Here is an 18,791-nt window from a genome sequence, read left to right as displayed (position 1 = left end):
GCATTGAAAATATTCATACTTGGAATATATTGAGAGGCTTCTGCTTTCATGCCTAATCCCTGACTGACTTGTTCAATAAATATTTGGAGAATGAATGAAAAATAATTCCATCATATTAAAAAGTCAGTAGATATTCCACTGATACCTATCATTCAAGGGGAAGGGGCTAATACTAATTGCGAGTCATGTGGCAGGCAGTTTCCTATGCATTATTTACCACCTTCCAGTAATCTTGATAGATCACTATTATTGTCTCATTTTATACATGGGGATATGGAAAAATGAGAATCAAACAGATACACCAACTAACAAAGCATTGCCATAACGTTCTACCATGTTACCTTAGTGTACGTCAACTTACTGTATGCTTTTGTGGATAATCACAAGCAATTTCAAGGGCCATTTGAAACCCAATATTAGCCACATTTTTCAGTTTTTCCTAACCACCCAGAGCAACAAATCCTGAGTTCCTCTCAGTTATACCACTGAATGGACTACCTATAGCCAATGAATTCAATTAAAATATTTGAGTCTTTTTTTTTCAATTATTTAGATATTATATACTTACCTATTGCTAAGAATGAGCATTTTTTATGGCAGGTAAAATGGCAGTGGTAGAAATAATTTTTTTAATATCTAAAATTTGGGATGAGGTGGATTTAAAAACTCAAAATGGAAAGAACATTGTATCATAAAAGACCAAGCAATATACATTACCAGTTATGGTTTAGTTACCCTACTAAAATCTGTTTAGCTCCTTTGAAACATGTCCAATAACTACTTCTCCTTGACCTTATGTAAATGCTGAAGACTTTGATCCTAAATACAATCACCTGAAATACTTTTTAAAGAGTTATTGTTCATTACAAATTATGCAGAATGTTTCAGAGAACATAATTACTTGTGTGCTTATAAACATTATAGCCATTCAATAAGTTATTTTCTATATGTAACAATAAAGTTAATTTATATATTTGATTCAAAAAGGAAATAGACAAAATTATCAAAAAATATAGTGGTAGGAAAATGTAAAATATGTAGTAATATATTTTAGAAAAAATCTCATTCAAAAAGGATTAATGTTCATGAGTTAATATTTAACATTTTGCTAGAAAATTGGTAATCCTACAAAAAGATTAAAATACCTAGGAATATAGCTAACTGGGGAAGTAAATTATCTGCAGTAAGAATTACAAAACACTGCTGAAAGAAATCAGAAATGACACAAACAAATAAAAAAATTCCATGCTCATGGATAAGAAGAATCAATGTTATTATATTGGCCATACTGCCCAAACCAATTTACAGATTTAATGCTATTACTATCAAACTACCACTGTCATTTTGCACAGAATTAGAAAAAACTATTCTAACATTCAAATAGAACCAAAAAAGAGCCTAAATAGCCAAAGCAATCCTAAGCAAAAAGAACAGAGGCATCACACTACCTGATTTCAAACTATACTACAAGGCTACAGTAGCCAAAACAGCACGGTACTGGTACAAAAACAGACACATAGACCTAGAGAATCCAGAAATAAAGCTGCACACCTACAACACTTTGACATTCAACAAAGTCAAAGATAACATGCAATAGAGAAAGAAGTCCCTATTCAATAAATGGTTTTGGGATAAGTGGCTAGCCATATACAGAAGATGGCAGAAGATTGAAACTGAACCCCTTCTCTCATAATATACAAAAATCAACTCAAAATGGAATAAAGACTTAAATGTAAGACCTGAAACTATTAAAAACCTAGGAAAAAGTCTAGGAAATACCTTTCTAGACATAGGCCTTAGCAAAGATTTCATGACAAAGTCTCCAAAAGCAGTTACAACAAAAACAAAATTTGACAAGCAGGAACTAATTGAACTAAAGAGCTTCTGCCCAGCAAAAGAAATTATCAACAGAGTAAACAGACAACCAACAGAATGGGAGAAAATATTTGCAAACTATGCATACAACAAAGGTCTAATATCCAGAATCTATAAGGAACTTAAACTCAATCAGAAAAAAACAAAGAACCTCATTTAAAAAGTGGGCAAAGGACATGAAAAGACACTTCTTAAAAGAAGACATATAAGCAGCCAACTAACATGAAAAAATGCTCAACATCACTAATTAGCAGAGAGATGCAAATTAAAACCACAATGAGATAACATCTCACATCAGTCAGAATGGCTATTACTAAAAAGTCAAAAACTAACAGATGTTGGCAAGGCTATGGAGAAAAGGGAATGCCTACACATTGCTGGTGGGAGTGTAAATTAGTTCAGCCACTGTGGAAGGCAGTTTGAAGATTTCTCAAAGAACTAAAAATAGAACTACCATTTAATCCAGTAATCCCATTATGGTTACATACCCAACAGAATATAAATCATTCCACCAAAAAGACACATGCACCGTATGTTCATTACAGCACTGTTCACAATAGCAAAGACAGAGAATCAACGTAGGTGCCCATCAACAGTGGACTGTATAAAGAAAATGTGGTATTTATACACCATGGAATACTATGCAGCCATAAAAAAGGAATGAGATCAGCCAGGCATGGTGGCTCACGCCTGTAATCCTAGCACTTTGGGAGGCCAAGGTGGGTGGATCATGAGGTCGGGAGATCGAGACCATCCTGGCTAACACAGTGAAACCTGTCTCTACTAAAAATACAAAAAATTAGCCAGGCGTGGGGGCAGGCACCTGTAGTTCCAGCTACTCGGGAGGCTGAGGCAGGAGAATGGTGTGAACTGGGGAGGCGGAGCCTGCAGTGAGCCGAGATAGGGCCACTGCACTCCAGCCTGGGCGACAGAGTGAAAATCCAAAAAAAAAAAAAAAAAAAAAAAATGAGATCATCTCCTTTGCAGCAACACAGATGCACCTAGAAGCCACTATCCTAAGCAAATTAATACAGAAATAGAAAATCAGGTATCACACCTTCTCACTTATAAGTGAGTGCTAAATATTGGTTATACACATGCATAAAGATGGGAACAGTAGACACTGGGGACTCTAAAAGGAGAGACGAAGGGAGAGGGGCAAGGCTTTAAAAACTTCCTATTTGGCACTTGGTTCACTATCTGGGTGACCAAATAAATAGAAGCCCAAACCTCAGCATCACATAAGATACGCTTGAAACAAATCTGTGCGCAGGACGCCGGGCGTGTGGCAGTCGAAGGCGAGGAGGCAAGGAATCGCTGCGGCGTCTTGGTGTTCTCCACTCTGGTTCTCAGGTGAAGAGATGGCGTTTGTGAAGAGTGGCTGGTTGCTGCGACAGAGTACTATTTTGAAGCGCTGGAAGAAGAACTGGTTTGATCTGTGGTCGGATGGTCACCTGATCTATTATAATGACCAGACTCAGCAGAATATCGAGGAAAAGGTCCACATGCCTGTGGACTGCATCAACATCTGCACCGGGCAGGAATGTCGGGATATTCAGCCCCGGATGGAAAGTCAAAAGACTGCATGCTCCAGATTGTTTGTCGAGATGGGAAAACAATTAGCCTTTGTGCAGAAAGCACAGATGATTGCTTGGCCTGGAAATTTACACTCCAAGATTCTAGGACAAACACAGCGTATGTGGGCTCTGCAGTCATGACCGATGAGACATCGGTGGTTTCCTCGCCTCCACCATACGCGGCCTATGCTGCGTACCCGCCAGGAAACAAACCTGTGCATGTTCCCCCCCAAATTAAAAAAAAAAATTAAAAATATTTTTAAAATCTCATTTTTAAAAACAATATGATCAATTAAAATAACTTAAATAACTTGCCAGCAAAACATATAACAATCCTGAATTAAAATATTCAGAAAGCAAGCAAGTCATCTTGTACTACCAGATTCTTTTTGAAGAATGACATTTATAAAATGAAGAGAACCAATTTTACCTGCCTGTACTAAAGGAAAATAAGTTCAAGAAATGTCCTAGTTATAATTTGCAGTTAGCCCAACATTAACATTACCCAGAGTTTAGTGTGACAGCCACGTTGAAGCCCTTGTAAATTCTGTCACCTTGGATGAATCACAACTGATTGGTTTATCAATGCATATAATTCAGATTGTTCTGAATAAAGCTGGCCTCCCTGAAGGACCCAAGATAACTTCATGAAATAAATGTATCACATCCAGTTAATAGATGAGGCAAAGAACATTATTTATTTCAAAAGAGAAATCTTATTCTTTTGTGGTAGAGTAAAACAAAGATTAAATACAAAATAAAATTGCTAATTAAGAAAAAGGAAAGCCACCTATACTCGTTCACTCATGAAAAAGAAACCTAGCTGAGAAGACTGGCAGGCAAGAAACACAGTGGACTAGTATGCAGGAAGGAGAATGTTGGAATAGAAAAGTTTATTTGTTCTCTGAGATCTGCTCTTATTGAAGTGGATCAGGATGAAAATAACCAAATATGAGCATCAGAAGATCTTTCAGTCTACTTGATGCATGAGCTCTACAGTTTTAAGAAGCAAAACTATAAAACAGTGTAAGAAGATATATTTTCCCTCACCTCTATTTGTAATTTCATCTATTTATCCTTAAAAGCCACTCTTACAAAAGCATAAACTTTATACATATTTGCATGGTAGGCACATTCACATATTGCTGTTGTGTTTTTCATTTTACAAGAACAAAATATGTTCATTAGTGGGAAAATAAAATGGAGCCATAGACAAGCAAAAGGCAGAAAATAGAAAACACTCAGAACTTCACTCACAGACCACTAGCTTCAACTTGGTGTGCCCACTTCTAAGGCCTAATCTTTTCTTAAAAATTATTTAATTTTAAAATGCAGACATAAATACACATTTCTACATGAACATGATCATATCAAACATATTTTTTCAAATGTTATTTATTTCAAAAGAGAAACCTTATTCCTTTGTGGTAGAGTAAAAGAAAGATTGAATAGAAAATAAAATTTCTAATTAAGAAAAAGAGGTCTAGGTGGCTGGCAAGATGGCCAAATAGGCACAGCTCCAGTCTGCACCTCCCAGCAAGATCAACGCAGAAGACAGATGATTTCTGCATTTCCAACTGAGGTACCCAGCTCATCTCATTGGGACTGGTTATACAGTGGGTGCAGCCCATGGAGGGTGAGCCGAAGCAGGGTGGGACATTGCCTCACCCAGGAAGCACAAGAGGTCAGGGAACTCCCTCCCCTAGCCAAGGGAAGCAGTAAGGGACTGTGCCATGAGGAATGGTGCATTCCGGCCCAGATACTATGGTTTTCCCACAGTCTTCACAACACACAGACCAGGAGATTCCCTCAGGTGCCTATGCCACCAGGGCCCTAGGTTTCAAGCAAAAAACTGGGTGGCCATTTGGGCAGACACTGAGCTAGCTCAGGAGTTTCTTTTTATACCCCAGTGGCACCTGGAATGCCAGTGAGACAGAACCGTTCACTCCCATGGAAAAGGGGCTAAAGCCAGGGAGCCAAGTGGTCTAGCTCAGATGATCCCATCCCCATGGAGCCCAGCAAGCTAAGATCCACTGGCTTGAAACTCTCACTGCCAGCACAGCAGTTTGAAGTTGACCTGGGATGCTCAAGCTCAGTGGGGGGAGGGGCGTTTACCATTACTGGGGCTTCAGTAGGGGATTTTCCCCTCACAGTGTAAACAAAGCCACCAGGAAGCTTGAACTGGGCAGAGCCCCCCGCAGCTCAGCAAAGCCGCTGTAGCCAGACTGCCTCTCTAGATTCTTCCTCTCAGGGCAGGGCATCTCTGAAAGAAAGGCAGCAGCCCCAGTCAGGGGTTTATAGATAAAACTCTCATCTCCCTGGGACAGAGCACCTGGGGGTAGGGGCAGCTATGGGCACAGCTTCAGCAGACTTAAACATTCCTGCCTGCCAGCTCTGAAGAGAGCAGCAGATCTCCTAGCACAGTGCTCAAGCTCTGCTAAGGGATAGGCTACCTCCTCAAGTGGGTCCCTGACCCCCATGGCTCCTGACTGGGAGACACCTCCCAGCAGGGGTTGACAGACACCTCATACAGGAGAGCTCTGGCTGGCATCTGGCAGGTGCCCCTCTGAAACAAAGCTTTCAGAGGAAGGAAAAGGCAGAAATCTTTGCTCTTCTGCAGCCTCCGCTGGTGATACCCAGGCAAACAGGGTCTGGAGTGGACCTCCGGCAAACTCCAGCAGACCTGCAGCAAAGGGGCCTGAAGGAAAACAACACACAGAAAGTAATAGCATCAACATCAACAAAAAGAACATCCACACAGAAACCCCATCCAAAGGTCACCAACATCAAAGACCAAAGGTAGATAAATCCATGAAGATGAGGAAAAACCGGTGTAAAAAGTTGGACAGTTCCAAAAACCAGAATACCTCTTCTTCTCCAAAGGATCACAACTCCTTGCCACCAAGGGAACAAAACTGGATGGAGAATGAGTTTGATGAATTGACAGAAGTAGGCTTCAGAGGTGGGTAATAACAAACTCCTCTGAGTTAAAGGAGCATGTTCTAACCCAATGCAAGGAAGCTAAGAATCTTGAAAAAATGTTAGAGGAATTGCTAACTAGAATAACCAGTTCAGAGAAGAACATTAATAACCTGATGGAGCTGAAAAACACAGCACGAGAACTTCATGAAGCATACACAAGTATCAATACCCAAGGCAATCAAGTGTCAGAAAGGATACCAGAGATTGAAGATCAACTTAATGAAATTAAGTGTGAGGACAAAATTAGAGAAAAAAAAAATGAAAAGGAAAGAACAAAGCCTCCAAGAAATATGGGACTATGTGAAAAGACCAACCTACATTTGATTGGTGTACCTGAAAGTGACGAGGAGAATGGAACCAAGTTGGAAAACACTCTTCAGGATATTATCCAGGAGAACTTCCCCAACCTAGCAAGACAGGCCAACATTCAAATTCAGAAAATACAGAAAACACCACAAGAATACTCCTCTAGAAGAGCAACCCAAAGACACATAATCATCAGATTCATGAAGGTTGAAATGAAGGAAAAAATGTTAAGGGCAGCCAGAGAGAAAGGTCAGGTTACCCACAAAGGAAAGCCCATCAGACTAACAGCAGATCTCTCTGCAGAAACCCTACAAGCCAGAAGAGAGTGAAGGCCAATATTCAACGTTCTTAAAGAAAAGAATTTTCAACCCAGAATTTCATATCCAGCCAAACTAAGCTTCATAAGTGAAGGAGAAATAAAAACCTTTACAGACAAGCAAATGCTGAGAGAGTTTGTCACCACCAGGCCTGCCTTACAAGAGCTCCTGAAGGAGGCACTAAATATGGAAAGGAAAAACCCATACCAGCCACTGCAAAAACATACCAAATTGTAAAGACCATCAACAATATGAAGAAGCTGCATCAACTAATGGGCAAAACAACCAACTAGCATCATAATGACAGGATAAAATTCACACATAACAATAGTAACCTTAAATGTAAATGGGCTAAATGCCCCAATTAAAAGACACAGATTGGCAAATTGGATAAAGAGTCAAGACCCCTCAGTGTGCTATATTCAGGAGACCCATTTCATGTGCAAAGACACACATAGGCTCAAAATAAAGTGATGGAGGAAGGTTTACCAAGAAAATGGAAAGGAAAAAAATAAAAGCAGGGGTTGCAATCCTAGTCTCTGATAAAATAGACTTTAAACCAACAAAGATCAAAAAAGACAAAGAAGGGCATTACATAATGGTAAAGGGATCAATGCAACAAGAAGAACTAACTATCCTAAATATATATGCACCCAATACAGAAGCACCCAGATTCATAAGCAAGTTCTTAGAGACCTACAAAAAGACTTAGACTCCCACACAATAATAATGGGAGACTTTAACACCCCACTGTCAATATTAGACAAATCAACAAGACAGAAAATTTATAAAGATATTCAAGACTTGAACTCAGCTCTGGACCAAGCAGACCTAATAGTCATCTACGACCTGTCCACCCCAAATCAACAGAATATACATTCTTCTCAGCACCACATAGCAGTTATTCTAAAATTGACCACATAATTGGAAGTAAAACACTCCTCAGCAAATGCAAAACAATGGAAATCATAGCAAACAGGCTTTCAGACCACAGTGCAATCAAATTAGAACTCAGGATTAAGAAACGCACTCAAAACCACACAACTACTTGGAAACAGAAATAACCTGCTCCTGAATGACTACTGGGTAAATAATGAAATTAAGACAGAAATAAATAAGCTCTTAGCAACCAATGAGAACAAAGACACAATGTACCAGAATCTCTTGGACACAGCGAATGCAGCAAATTCAGCAAACACAGCTAATTCAGCAAATGAGAGAGGCAAATAGCACTAAATGCCCACAAGAGAAAGAAAGAAAGATCTAAAATCAATTAAAAGAATTAGAGAAGGAAAAGTAAGAAAATTCAAAAGCTACCAGAAGACAAGAAATAACTAAGATCAGAGCAGAAGTGAAGGAGATAGAGACACAAAACCCCTTCAAAAGAATTAACAAATCCAGGAGCTGGTTCTTTGAAAAGATAAACAAAATAGGCTGCTAGTCAGACTAATGAAGAAGGAATAGAAAGAAGAATCAAATAGACACAATAAAAAATGATAAAGGGGATATCACCACTGATCCCACAGAAATACAAACTACCATCAGATAATACTATAAACACCTCTACACAAATAAACTAGAAAATCTAGAAGAAATTGACAAATTCCTGGACACATACACCCTCCCAAGACTAAACCAGGAAGAAGTCAAATCTCTGAATAGACCAATAACAAGTTCTGAAATTGAGGCAGTAATTAATAGCCCACCAACAGAAAAAAAGCCCAGGACCAGATGGATTCACAGCTGAATTCTACCAGAGGTACAAAGAGGAGCTGGTACCATTTTTTCTGAAACTATTCCAATCAATAGAAAAAGAGGGAATCCTCCCTAACTCATTTTATGAGGCCAGAATCATCCTGATCCCAAAACCTGGCAGAGACACAACAAAAAAAGAAAATTTCAGGCCAATATTCCTGATAAACATCGATGTGAAAATCCTCAATAAAATACTGGCAAACCAAATCCAGCAGCACATCAAAAAGCTTATCCACCAAGATCAAGTTGGCTTCATCCCTGCAATGCAAGGCTGGTTCAACATATGCAAATCAATAAATGTAATTCATCATATAAACAGAACCAATGACTAAAACCACATGATTATCTCAATAGATGAAGAAAAAGCCTTCAATAAAATTCAACACCCCTTCATGCTAAAAAGTGTCAATAAACTAGGTATTGATGGAATGTATCTCAAAATAATAAGAGCTGTTTATGACAAACCCATAGTCAATATCATACTGAATGGGCAAAAGCTGGAAGCATTCCCTTTGAAAACTGGCACAAGACAAAGAGGCCCTCTCTCACCACTCCTATTCAACATAGTATGGGAAGTTCTGACCAGGGCAATCAGGCAAGAGAAAGAAATAAAGCGTATTCAAATAGGAAGAAAAGAAGTCAAGTTGTCTCTGTTTGCAGATGACATGATTGTATATTTAGAAAACCCCATCATCTGAGCCCAAAATCTCCTTAAGCTGACAAGCAACTTCAGCAAAATCTCAGGATACAAAATCAATGTGTGAAAATCACAAGCATTCCTATACACCAATAATAGACAAACAGAGAGCCAAATCATAAGTGAACTCCCATTCACAATTGCTACAAAGAGAATAAAATACCTAGGAATCCAACTTGCAAGGGATGTGAAGGACCTCTTCAAGGATAACTACAAACCACTGCTCAAGGAAATAAAAAGGGACACAAACAAATGGAAAAACATACCATGCTCATGGATAGGAAGAATCAATATTGTGAAAATGGCCATACTGCCCAAAGTAATTTACAGACTCAATGCTATCCCCATCAAGCTACCATTGACTTTCATTACTGAATTAGAAAAAAACTATTTTAAATTTTATATAGAACCAAAAAAGAGACCATATAGCCAAGACAACCCTAAGCAAAAAAAACAAAGCCGGAGTCATCACCCTACCTGACTTCAAACTATACTACAAGGCTATAGTAACCAAAGCAGCATGATACTGGTACCAAAACAGGTACATAGACCAATGGAACAAAATAGAGACCTCAGAAATAACACCACACATCTACAACCATCAGATCTTTGACAAACCTGACAAAAACAAGAAATGGGGAAAGGATTCCCTGTTTAGTAAATGATGCTCGGAAAATTGGCTAGCCATATGCAGAAAACTGAAATTGGACCCTTTCCTTACACCTTATACAAAAATTAACTCGAGATGCATTAAAGACTTAAACGTAAGACCTAAAACCATACAAACCCTAGAAGAACACCTAGGCAATACCATTCAGGACATAGGCATGGGCAAAGACTTCATGACTAAAACACCAAAAGCAATGGCAACAAAAGCCAAAATTGACAAATTGGATCTAATTAAACTCAAGAGCTTCTACACAGCAAGAGAAACTATCATCAGGGTGAACAGGAAACCTACAGAATGGGAGAAAGTTTTTGCAATCTATCCATCTGACAAAGGGCTAATATCCACAATCTACAAAGAGCTTAAACAAATTTACAAGAAAAAAAATACCCATTCAAAAGTGGGTGAAGGATATGAACAGACACTTCTCAAAAAAAGACATTTATGCAACCAACAAACATATGAAAAAAAGCTCATCATCACTGGTCATCAGAGAAATACAAATCAAAACCACAATGAGATATCACCTCATGCCAGTTAGAATGGTGATCATTTAAAAGTCGGGAAATAACAGATGCTGAAGAGGATGTGGAGAAATAGGAACGCTTTTACACTGTTGGGAATGTAAACTAGTTCAATCATTGTGGAAGACAGTGTGGCGATTCCTCAAGAATCTAGAACCAGAAATACCATTTGACCCATGAATCCCATTTCTGGGTATACACCCAAAGGATTATAAGTCATTCTACTTTAAAGATGCATGCACATGTATGTTTATTGCAGCACTGTTCACAATAGCAAAGACTTGGAACCAATCCAAATACACATCAATGATAGACTGGATAAAGAAAATGTGGCACATATACACCATGGAATACTATACAGGTATAAAAAGTATGAGTTCATGTCCTTTGCAGGGACGTGGATGAAGCTGGAAACCATAATTCTCAGCAAACTAACACAAGAACAGAAAATCAAACACCACATGTTCTCACTCATAAGTGGGAGTTGAACAATGAGAACACATGGACACAGGGAGGGGAATATCACACACTGGCGCCTTTCGTTGGGTGGAGGGCTAGGGGAGGGATAGCATTAGGATAAATACCTAATGTAGATGACGGTTTGATGGGTGCAGCAAACCACCATGGCATTTGTATACCTATGTAACAAACCTGTATGTTCTGCATATGTATCCCAGAATGTAAAGTATAATAAAATAAATAAAGAAAAAGAAAAAGAAAGCCACCTATACTAGCTCATTCATGTTTTAAATTTAATTTTTGTAAGTTAAAAATACATTTAATGATTATGCAAAGGCAGCAGAATGTTGAGAGAGGCAAATAGTGCAGGATTAAGCCGACAGACTCTAGAGCCAGACTACCTGGCTTTCTGTCCTGGCTGTGCCACGTACAGCAGTGTGATTTATTAGTACTTAATTGTTCTGTGTCTCAGCTTTGTCATCTGTAAATTGAGGGATAATAATATTATTAAGATTATATTTTAATATATGTTTTATATTCTATTACTATATAATGTTATGAGGATTAAATGACTTAACTGCTTTTGAAGTGCTTAGAACAATATTTGATACATAACATTCCTTGGTAGGCATTTAAGTTATTACCAGTTTTCTCCTACAATAGCCAATTTTGTAATGGATAGTTTTTTTAACATATGTCCTTGCACACTTATTCAATTATTCTGTTAGATAATTCCTAGAAATAGAATGGCTGTGTCAAAGGATGTGTACATTTTAAATTCTGATAAAGAGATTGCATGAAAAATTGGCACATTATAAAGGATATGCCAATTTTTGTTCCCTCTAAACAGTACTGAGGCTAAGTATAGTTGTATGTTTCAAAATCTAGTTCTCAAACTTTGGTTTTCATAAGAAACACCTAAGTGCTTATTAAAATAGTAAATTATCAGGACCGTCCTGCAGAGATTCAGTAGATCCAGTATGAAAACTTGGAATCTGCATTTTTTTTTTAGATAGAGTCTTGCTCTGTTGCCCAGGCTGGAGTGCAGTGGCACCATCTCTGCTCACTGCAACCTCCGCCTCCTGGGTTCAAGCGATTCTCCTGCCTCAGCTTCCCAAGCAGCTGGGAATACAGGCACGTGCCACCACACCCAGCTAATTTTTGTATTTTTAGTAGAGACAGGGTTTCACCATGTTAGCCAGGATGGTCTCCCTCTCCTGACCTCATGATCCACCCGCCTCAGCCTCCCAAAGTGCTGGGATTACAAGCATGAGCCCGGCCGGAAGCTGCATTCTTTTAAACAACACCTTGAGTAATTCTGATGCACGTGGCCAGTGGATTGAGAAATATTGTGCCTTATCTTTGACTTCCCTTCTGACACTGATAACTAAAACCCCACTGACATGATAGTCATGTTCAGCAAAAACAATTCTACCAGGAGCTGGGCAGAAAATACCATCTTTCACAAGCCAACTATTAATACATGGTTTTTTTTTCTTTATGCGGTACAAGAAATTAACCCCTTTTTGGGTGGGTGCAGTGGCTCACAGCTGTAATCCCAACACTTGCATGAGGCCAGGAGTTCGAGACCAGCCTGGCCAACATGGTGAAACCCCATCTCTACTAAAAATACAAGAATTAGCCAGGCATGGTGATGCACACCTGTAGTCCCAGCTACTCGGGAGGCTGAGGCAGGAGAATCACTTGAACTCGGGAGGCAGAGCTTGCAGATTTCCATCAATGACAAATTATTCGGTTATATCTCCAAATTTGTTCACGCATAATTTTCCCAATGTAGATCTCATCATTTCAAATGTAGTTTTTATCCTACAAATGTGTCAAACTTCTATACAGTATGCCAAAGTGCAAAATAAAACCAGTTTTTAAGTGTAAGATAAAAGCCTGAGGCTAGCAGTATTGGACAGTTGGGCAGACACAAATGTCTATTTTTGTACATGTGAGACTTTTTGGCCTGGGTGTGTACCAAGGTTGATATTTTTTTAAGCTACCAGTCTAATTAGTTTGTTAGCTCCCCTTCTCATAAAGGCTGGATGCAGAAGGTTGGAAAGAGGTCACTGTGTGCCAGCATCAGAGGCAGCTGTCAAGCAAAACAAGACTCCCTGGCGATTGTTAGAACTAGCTAAATAAAATTTTTAAATTGGAGGAAATCAGCACCAGTCATTCAAATTAATAAGGTAATATCACACCTTTTAACACCAACACATTTATAACTTAGTCTAGTTACAGTCTACCTTTATTTAAAATAATGATGAATTCCAGAAACAGAGAAGTTGCTTTTTAACAAAGAGTTTGCTTCTAAGCTAATCATTCTGCCAAATAAGTAAATATTTAAAGATTATTACTATTTTAGGCTAACATTTCAAAGGTTAACTCCACTTGATTATGTGAATGCCCTGTGATCTTACCTCAACTGTTCCCTGATAATATGCTTCCTTCTCTCTATCTCCATAGACTGCGTATTTCTTTTCCCTTCCCCTCCTCATCCCTTTTGGCTACCATATGGAGTCTTCCCTTCTTTTCACTCCTAAACTCACAGGATTTCTCTCTACTTTCGCATCATTCACTTTCCCATTGATTCCCAGCAAGATGGTTTGTAACCCATCTACTCCTCTGATGAACCAGCAGTGTTGAAAGCCACAAAAAATTTTAAGGGTTAAATTCAATGGACATCGACTCTCAGACCTCATGCCCACTCAGTGCTTTGTTAAGCCCAAAGACTGTTTTCTCTTGTCTTTCTTTTCCTTTTCTTCTCCTACTTTTCCTTTTATTTTATTATTTATTTATTTATTTATTTTTTGAGACAGAGTCTCACTCTGTGGCCAGGCTGGAGTGCAGTGGCATGATCTTGGCTCACTGCAAACTCCGTGTCCCAGGTTCAAACAATCCTTCTGCCTCAGCCCCACTACTAGCTGGGATTCCAGGCATGTGCCACTATGCCTAGCTAATTTTTTTATTTTTAGTAGAGACAGGGTTTCGCCATGTTAGCCAGGCTGTTCTTGAACTCCTGACCTCAGGTGATCACCCGCCTCAGCCTCCCAAAGTGCTGGGATTACAGACGTGAGCCACCGCAACCAGCCTTCTTCTTTTTATTTTTATTTTTGATCAGCATGTTTTAGCAAAAGTTATATTTCTTCATTTCAGGCACTCACCTGTATCTTCAAACATTACTGCCTGACCATGAGGACATGTGCACATTTATAACGATGCATAGACTATTGTGAATCTTCCTTGACCTCTCTTCCTCTAGTTCCCACTCTTCTTCCCAAAGATAATTTATGGCCATCTAGCTCTTTTCATTTCTATAAATTTATCATCAAACTTATCATTCACTCTAATAACATCAAATATTCTGTCCAAGCGATTATCCTAATTTTGACATTTTCAGTCTTTACTGCTGAAATCCCAGTTGTAGATTGCCAACTAATTTCTAGAAATTTCTATTCTTAAACTCATTCTTTTTAAATATATATACATTAAGTTGTAGGGTAACTGTGCACAAGATTTGTTACATATGTATACATGTGTCATGCTGGTTTGCTGCACCCATTAACTTGTCATTTACATTAGGTATTTATCCTAATGTTATCCCTCCTCCATCCCCAACCCATGCCAGGCCCGGGTGTGTGATGTTCCCTTCCTTGTGTCCAAGTGTTCTCATTGTTCAATTCTCACCTATGAGTGAGAACATGTGGTGGTTGGTTTTTTGCCCTTGCCACAGTTTGCTCAGAATGATGGTTTCCAGCTTCGTCCATGTCCCTACAAAGGACAGGAACTCATCCTTTTTTCTGGCTGCATAGTATTCCATGGTGTATATGTGCCACATTTTCTTAATCCAGTCTATCATTGATGGACATTTGAGCTGGTTCCACGTCTTTGCTATTGTGAATAGTGCCACAATATATACGTGTGCATGTGTCTTTATAGCAGCATGATTTATAATCCTTTGGGTATATACCCAGGAATGGGATCACTGGATCAAATGGTATTTCTAGTTCTAGATCCTTGAGGAATAGCCACACTGTCTTCCACAATGGTTGAACTAGTTTACAGTCCCACCAACAGTGTAAAAGTGTTCCTATTTCTCCACATCCTCTCCAGCACCTGTTGTTTCCTGACTTTTTAATGATCACCCTTCTAACTGGTGTGAGATGGTATCTCACTGTGGTTTTGATTTGCATTTCTCTGATGACTATTTGATGGTCAACAAATGATGAGCATTTTTTCATGTGTCTGTTGGCTGCATAAATGTCTTCTTTTGAGAAGTGTCTGTTCATATCCTTTGCTCACTTTTGAATGGGGTTGTTTGATTTTTTCTTGTACATTTGTTTAAATTATTTGTAGATTCTGGATATTAGCCCTTTGACAGATGGATTGATTGCAAAAATTTTCTCCCGTTCTGTAGGTTGCCTGTTCACTCTGATGGTAGTTTCTTTTGCCGTACAGAAGCTCTTGAGTTTAATTAGATCCCATTTGTCAGTTTTGGCTTTTGTTGCCATTACTTTTGGTGTTTTAGTCATGAAGCACTTGCCCATGCCTATGTCCTGAATGGTATTTACTAGGTTTTCTTCTAGGGTTTTTATGGTTTTAGGTCTAACATTTAAGTCTTTAATCCATCTTGAATTAATTTTTGTGTAAGGTGTAAGGAAGGGATCCAGTTTCAGCTTTCTACGTATGGCTAGTTTTCCCAGCACTATTTATTAAAAAGGGAATCCTTTCCCCATTTCTTGTTTTTGTTAGGTTTGTCAAAGATCAGATGGTTGTAGATGTGTGGTGTTATTTCTGAGGTCTCTGTTCTGTTCCACTGGTCTATCTCTTTGTTTTGGTACCAGTACCATGCTGCAGCCTTGTAGTATAGTTTGAAGTCAGGTAGTGTGATGCCTCCAGCTTTGTTCGTTTGGCTTAGGATCGTCTTGGCAATGCCGGCTCTTTTTTGGTTCCATATGAACTTTAAACTAGTTTTTTCCAGGTTTGTGAAGAAAGTCATTGGTAGCTTGATGGGGATGGTATTGAATCTATAAATCTATAAATTACCTTGGGCAGTATGGCCATTTTCACAATATTGATTCTTCCTATCCATGAGCATGGAGTGTTCTTCCATTTGTTTGTGTCCTCTTTTATTTCATTGAGCATGTAGTTCTCCTTGAAGAGGTCCTTCACATCCCTTGTAAGTTGTATTCCTAGGTATTTTGTTCTCTTTGTAGCAATTGTGAATGGGAGTTCACTCATGATTTGGCTCTCTGTTTGTCGATTGTTGGTGTATAGGAATGCTTGTGATTTTTGCACATTGATTTTGTATCCTGCGACTTTGCTGAAGTTGCTTATCAGCTTAAGGAGATTTGGGGCTGAGATGATGGGGTTTTCTAGATATACAATCATGTCATCTGCAAACAGGGACAATTTGACTTCCTCTTTTCCTAATTGAATACCCTTTATTTCTTTCTCTTGCCTGATTGCCCTGGCCAGAACTTCCAACACTATGTTGAATAGCAGTGGTGAGAGAGGGCATCCCTGTCTTGTGCCAGTTTTCAAAGGGAATGCTTCCAGTTTTTGCTCATTCAGTATGATATTGGTTGTGGGTTTGTCATAAATAGCTCTTATTATTTTGAGATACATTCCATCAATACGTAGTTTACTGAGAGTTTTTAGCATGAAATGCTGTTGAATTTTGTCAATGGCCTTTTCTGCCTCTATTGAGATAATCATGTGGTTTTTGTCTTTGGTTCTGTTTATGTGATGGATTACGTTTATTGATTTGCATATGTTGAACCAGCCTTGCATCCCAGGGATGAAGACAACTTGATCTTGGTGGATAAGCTTTTTGATGTGCTGCTGGATTCAGTTTGCCAGTATTTTACTTAGCGTTTTCTCATCAATGTTCATCAGGAGTATTGGTCTAAAATTCCCTTTTTTGGTTGTGTCTCTGCCAGGCTTTGGTATCAGGATGATGCTGGCCTCATAAAATTAGTTAGGGAGGATTCCCTCTTTTTCTATTGATTGGATTAATTTCAGAAGTAATGGTACCAGCTCCTCCTTGTACCTCTGGTAGAATTTGGCTGTGAATCCATCTGGTCCTGGGCTTTTTTTGGTTGGTAGGCTATTAATTATTGCCTCAATTTCAGAGCCTATTATCGGTCTATTCAGGGATTCAACTTCTTCCTGGTTTAGTCTTGGGAGGGTGTATGTGTCCAGGAATTTATCCATTTCTTCTAGATAAAGGTACTGTCTCCTTCGTCGTTTGCCTTCCAAAGAAAGCTCCCAAGTCTTTCAGAAATACATCCCTGGGTCATTAAACTGAAAAAAGATTTAGTTTCTCAAAAAACCAAAGTTAGCCAGGCATAGTGGCTCATGCCTGTAATCCCAGCTACTTGGGAAGCCAACGCAGGAGAATCGCCTGAACCTGGGAAATGGAGGTTGTGGTGAGGCAAGATCGTGCCTTGCACTCCAGCCTGGGTAACAAGAGAAAAACTCTGTAAACACACACACACACACACACACACCTCAGAAGACAGAGAAAATGAATTTACAAATTTTCTAGCTGAATGTGCTAAGAAAAGAGACAAAAGGAAAGAAAATCTCTTCCTTTATTTTTAAAGATTTATTTTAAATAAACCTCTCATTTATTTGCTTGTTTGTTTGAGACAGGGTCTAGCTTTGTCATCCAGTCTGGAGTGTGGTGGCCAGATCAGAGCTCACTGCAGCCTCCAACTTTCTGGCTCAAGCGATCCTGCGACCTCAGCGCCCCGAGCAGCTGGGTCCACAGGTGTGCACCACCACACCTGGCTGATTTTTTTTTTTTTATTTTTAGTAGAGATGAGGTCTCACCACGCTGCCCAAGCTGATCTGAAACACCTGGGCTCAAGCCATCCTCCTGCCTCAGCCTCTCAAAGTGCTGGGATCACAGGCGTGAGCCACCGCTCCAGGCCCTGACTTTATTTCCATGAAATATAAAATTGTCCTTCACCTCCTCTGTGTAATAGGCAGTTTTGCATGTCACCGTTCAGTTTCCATTATCCACTCAAACAACCCAGGACCTTACTTAATAAGCCGTTCTAGTTGTCAGTCCCCGCTGCAACCAGCGCCCCACTCCACCCCTTTACCGAGGTCCCTTCCCCCTCCCCCGCCCTGCCGCAGACGGAGGGCAGCTTGCACTGCCTGCAGGATGCGTGACTCTACCTGCTCAGAAAAGGTGCTTTGTACTAAAAACATTTTCAACTTAAGAGGAAAAACGATTCAGCGTTCACTACAGGTTGCCCAATACAATATGTTGTTTTACCTTCGATTGTTTGAAATAATAACTTAAAACGGAGGAAGCATCCCTGTGATATTAGGGGTAATATCACAGCACATCAGAAACAATCCACCAATCAGTACCCGGAGGATCCAGTCCTGCAGGGTAAGAGGATGACAGCAGGCGACATCTGGGGCCCAACTGAGGAGAAAGCCAGGACCCGCCCCCTCCAGGCCCTGCCCTTCAGAACACCTCTTCCAGGCCTCGCCGCCAAGATGATGATCACCCTGTGGCCCCGCCCCTTCCCTCTGTCCGCCGGGCCCCCAGGCAGCCTCCTCATTCTTGCCGCGCCCAGATCCTGTTCAAGGTCCCGCGCCTTCTAG

General features: G+C 39.6%; 1 non-coding gene and 1 pseudogene across 2 annotated transcripts; both read left to right on the top strand.

Moving 5' to 3' along the window:
• Positions 1–3,171: 3,171 nt before the first annotated feature.
• LOC100585738 lies at positions 3,172–18,791 on the top strand (annotated as a pseudogene). The gene is made up of 2 exons (XR_179783.3): positions 3,172–3,645; positions 18,509–18,791. The product of XR_179783.3 is annotated as a pleckstrin homology domain-containing family B member 2 pseudogene (transcript).
• On the top strand, positions 4,381–4,459 carry LOC115831359. Its single transcript, XR_004026875.1, has one exon. It is a non-coding gene; the product is annotated as a small nucleolar RNA U2-19 (small nucleolar RNA).

This window comes from Nomascus leucogenys, chromosome 18 (genome assembly GCF_006542625.1).
Source record: "Nomascus leucogenys isolate Asia chromosome 18, Asia_NLE_v1, whole genome shotgun sequence".
Lineage (NCBI taxonomy): Eukaryota > Metazoa > Chordata > Mammalia > Primates > Hylobatidae > Nomascus > Nomascus leucogenys.
Note: the sequence above shows the minus strand (reverse complement) of the source record. Positions and strands in the feature narration are given on the sequence as shown.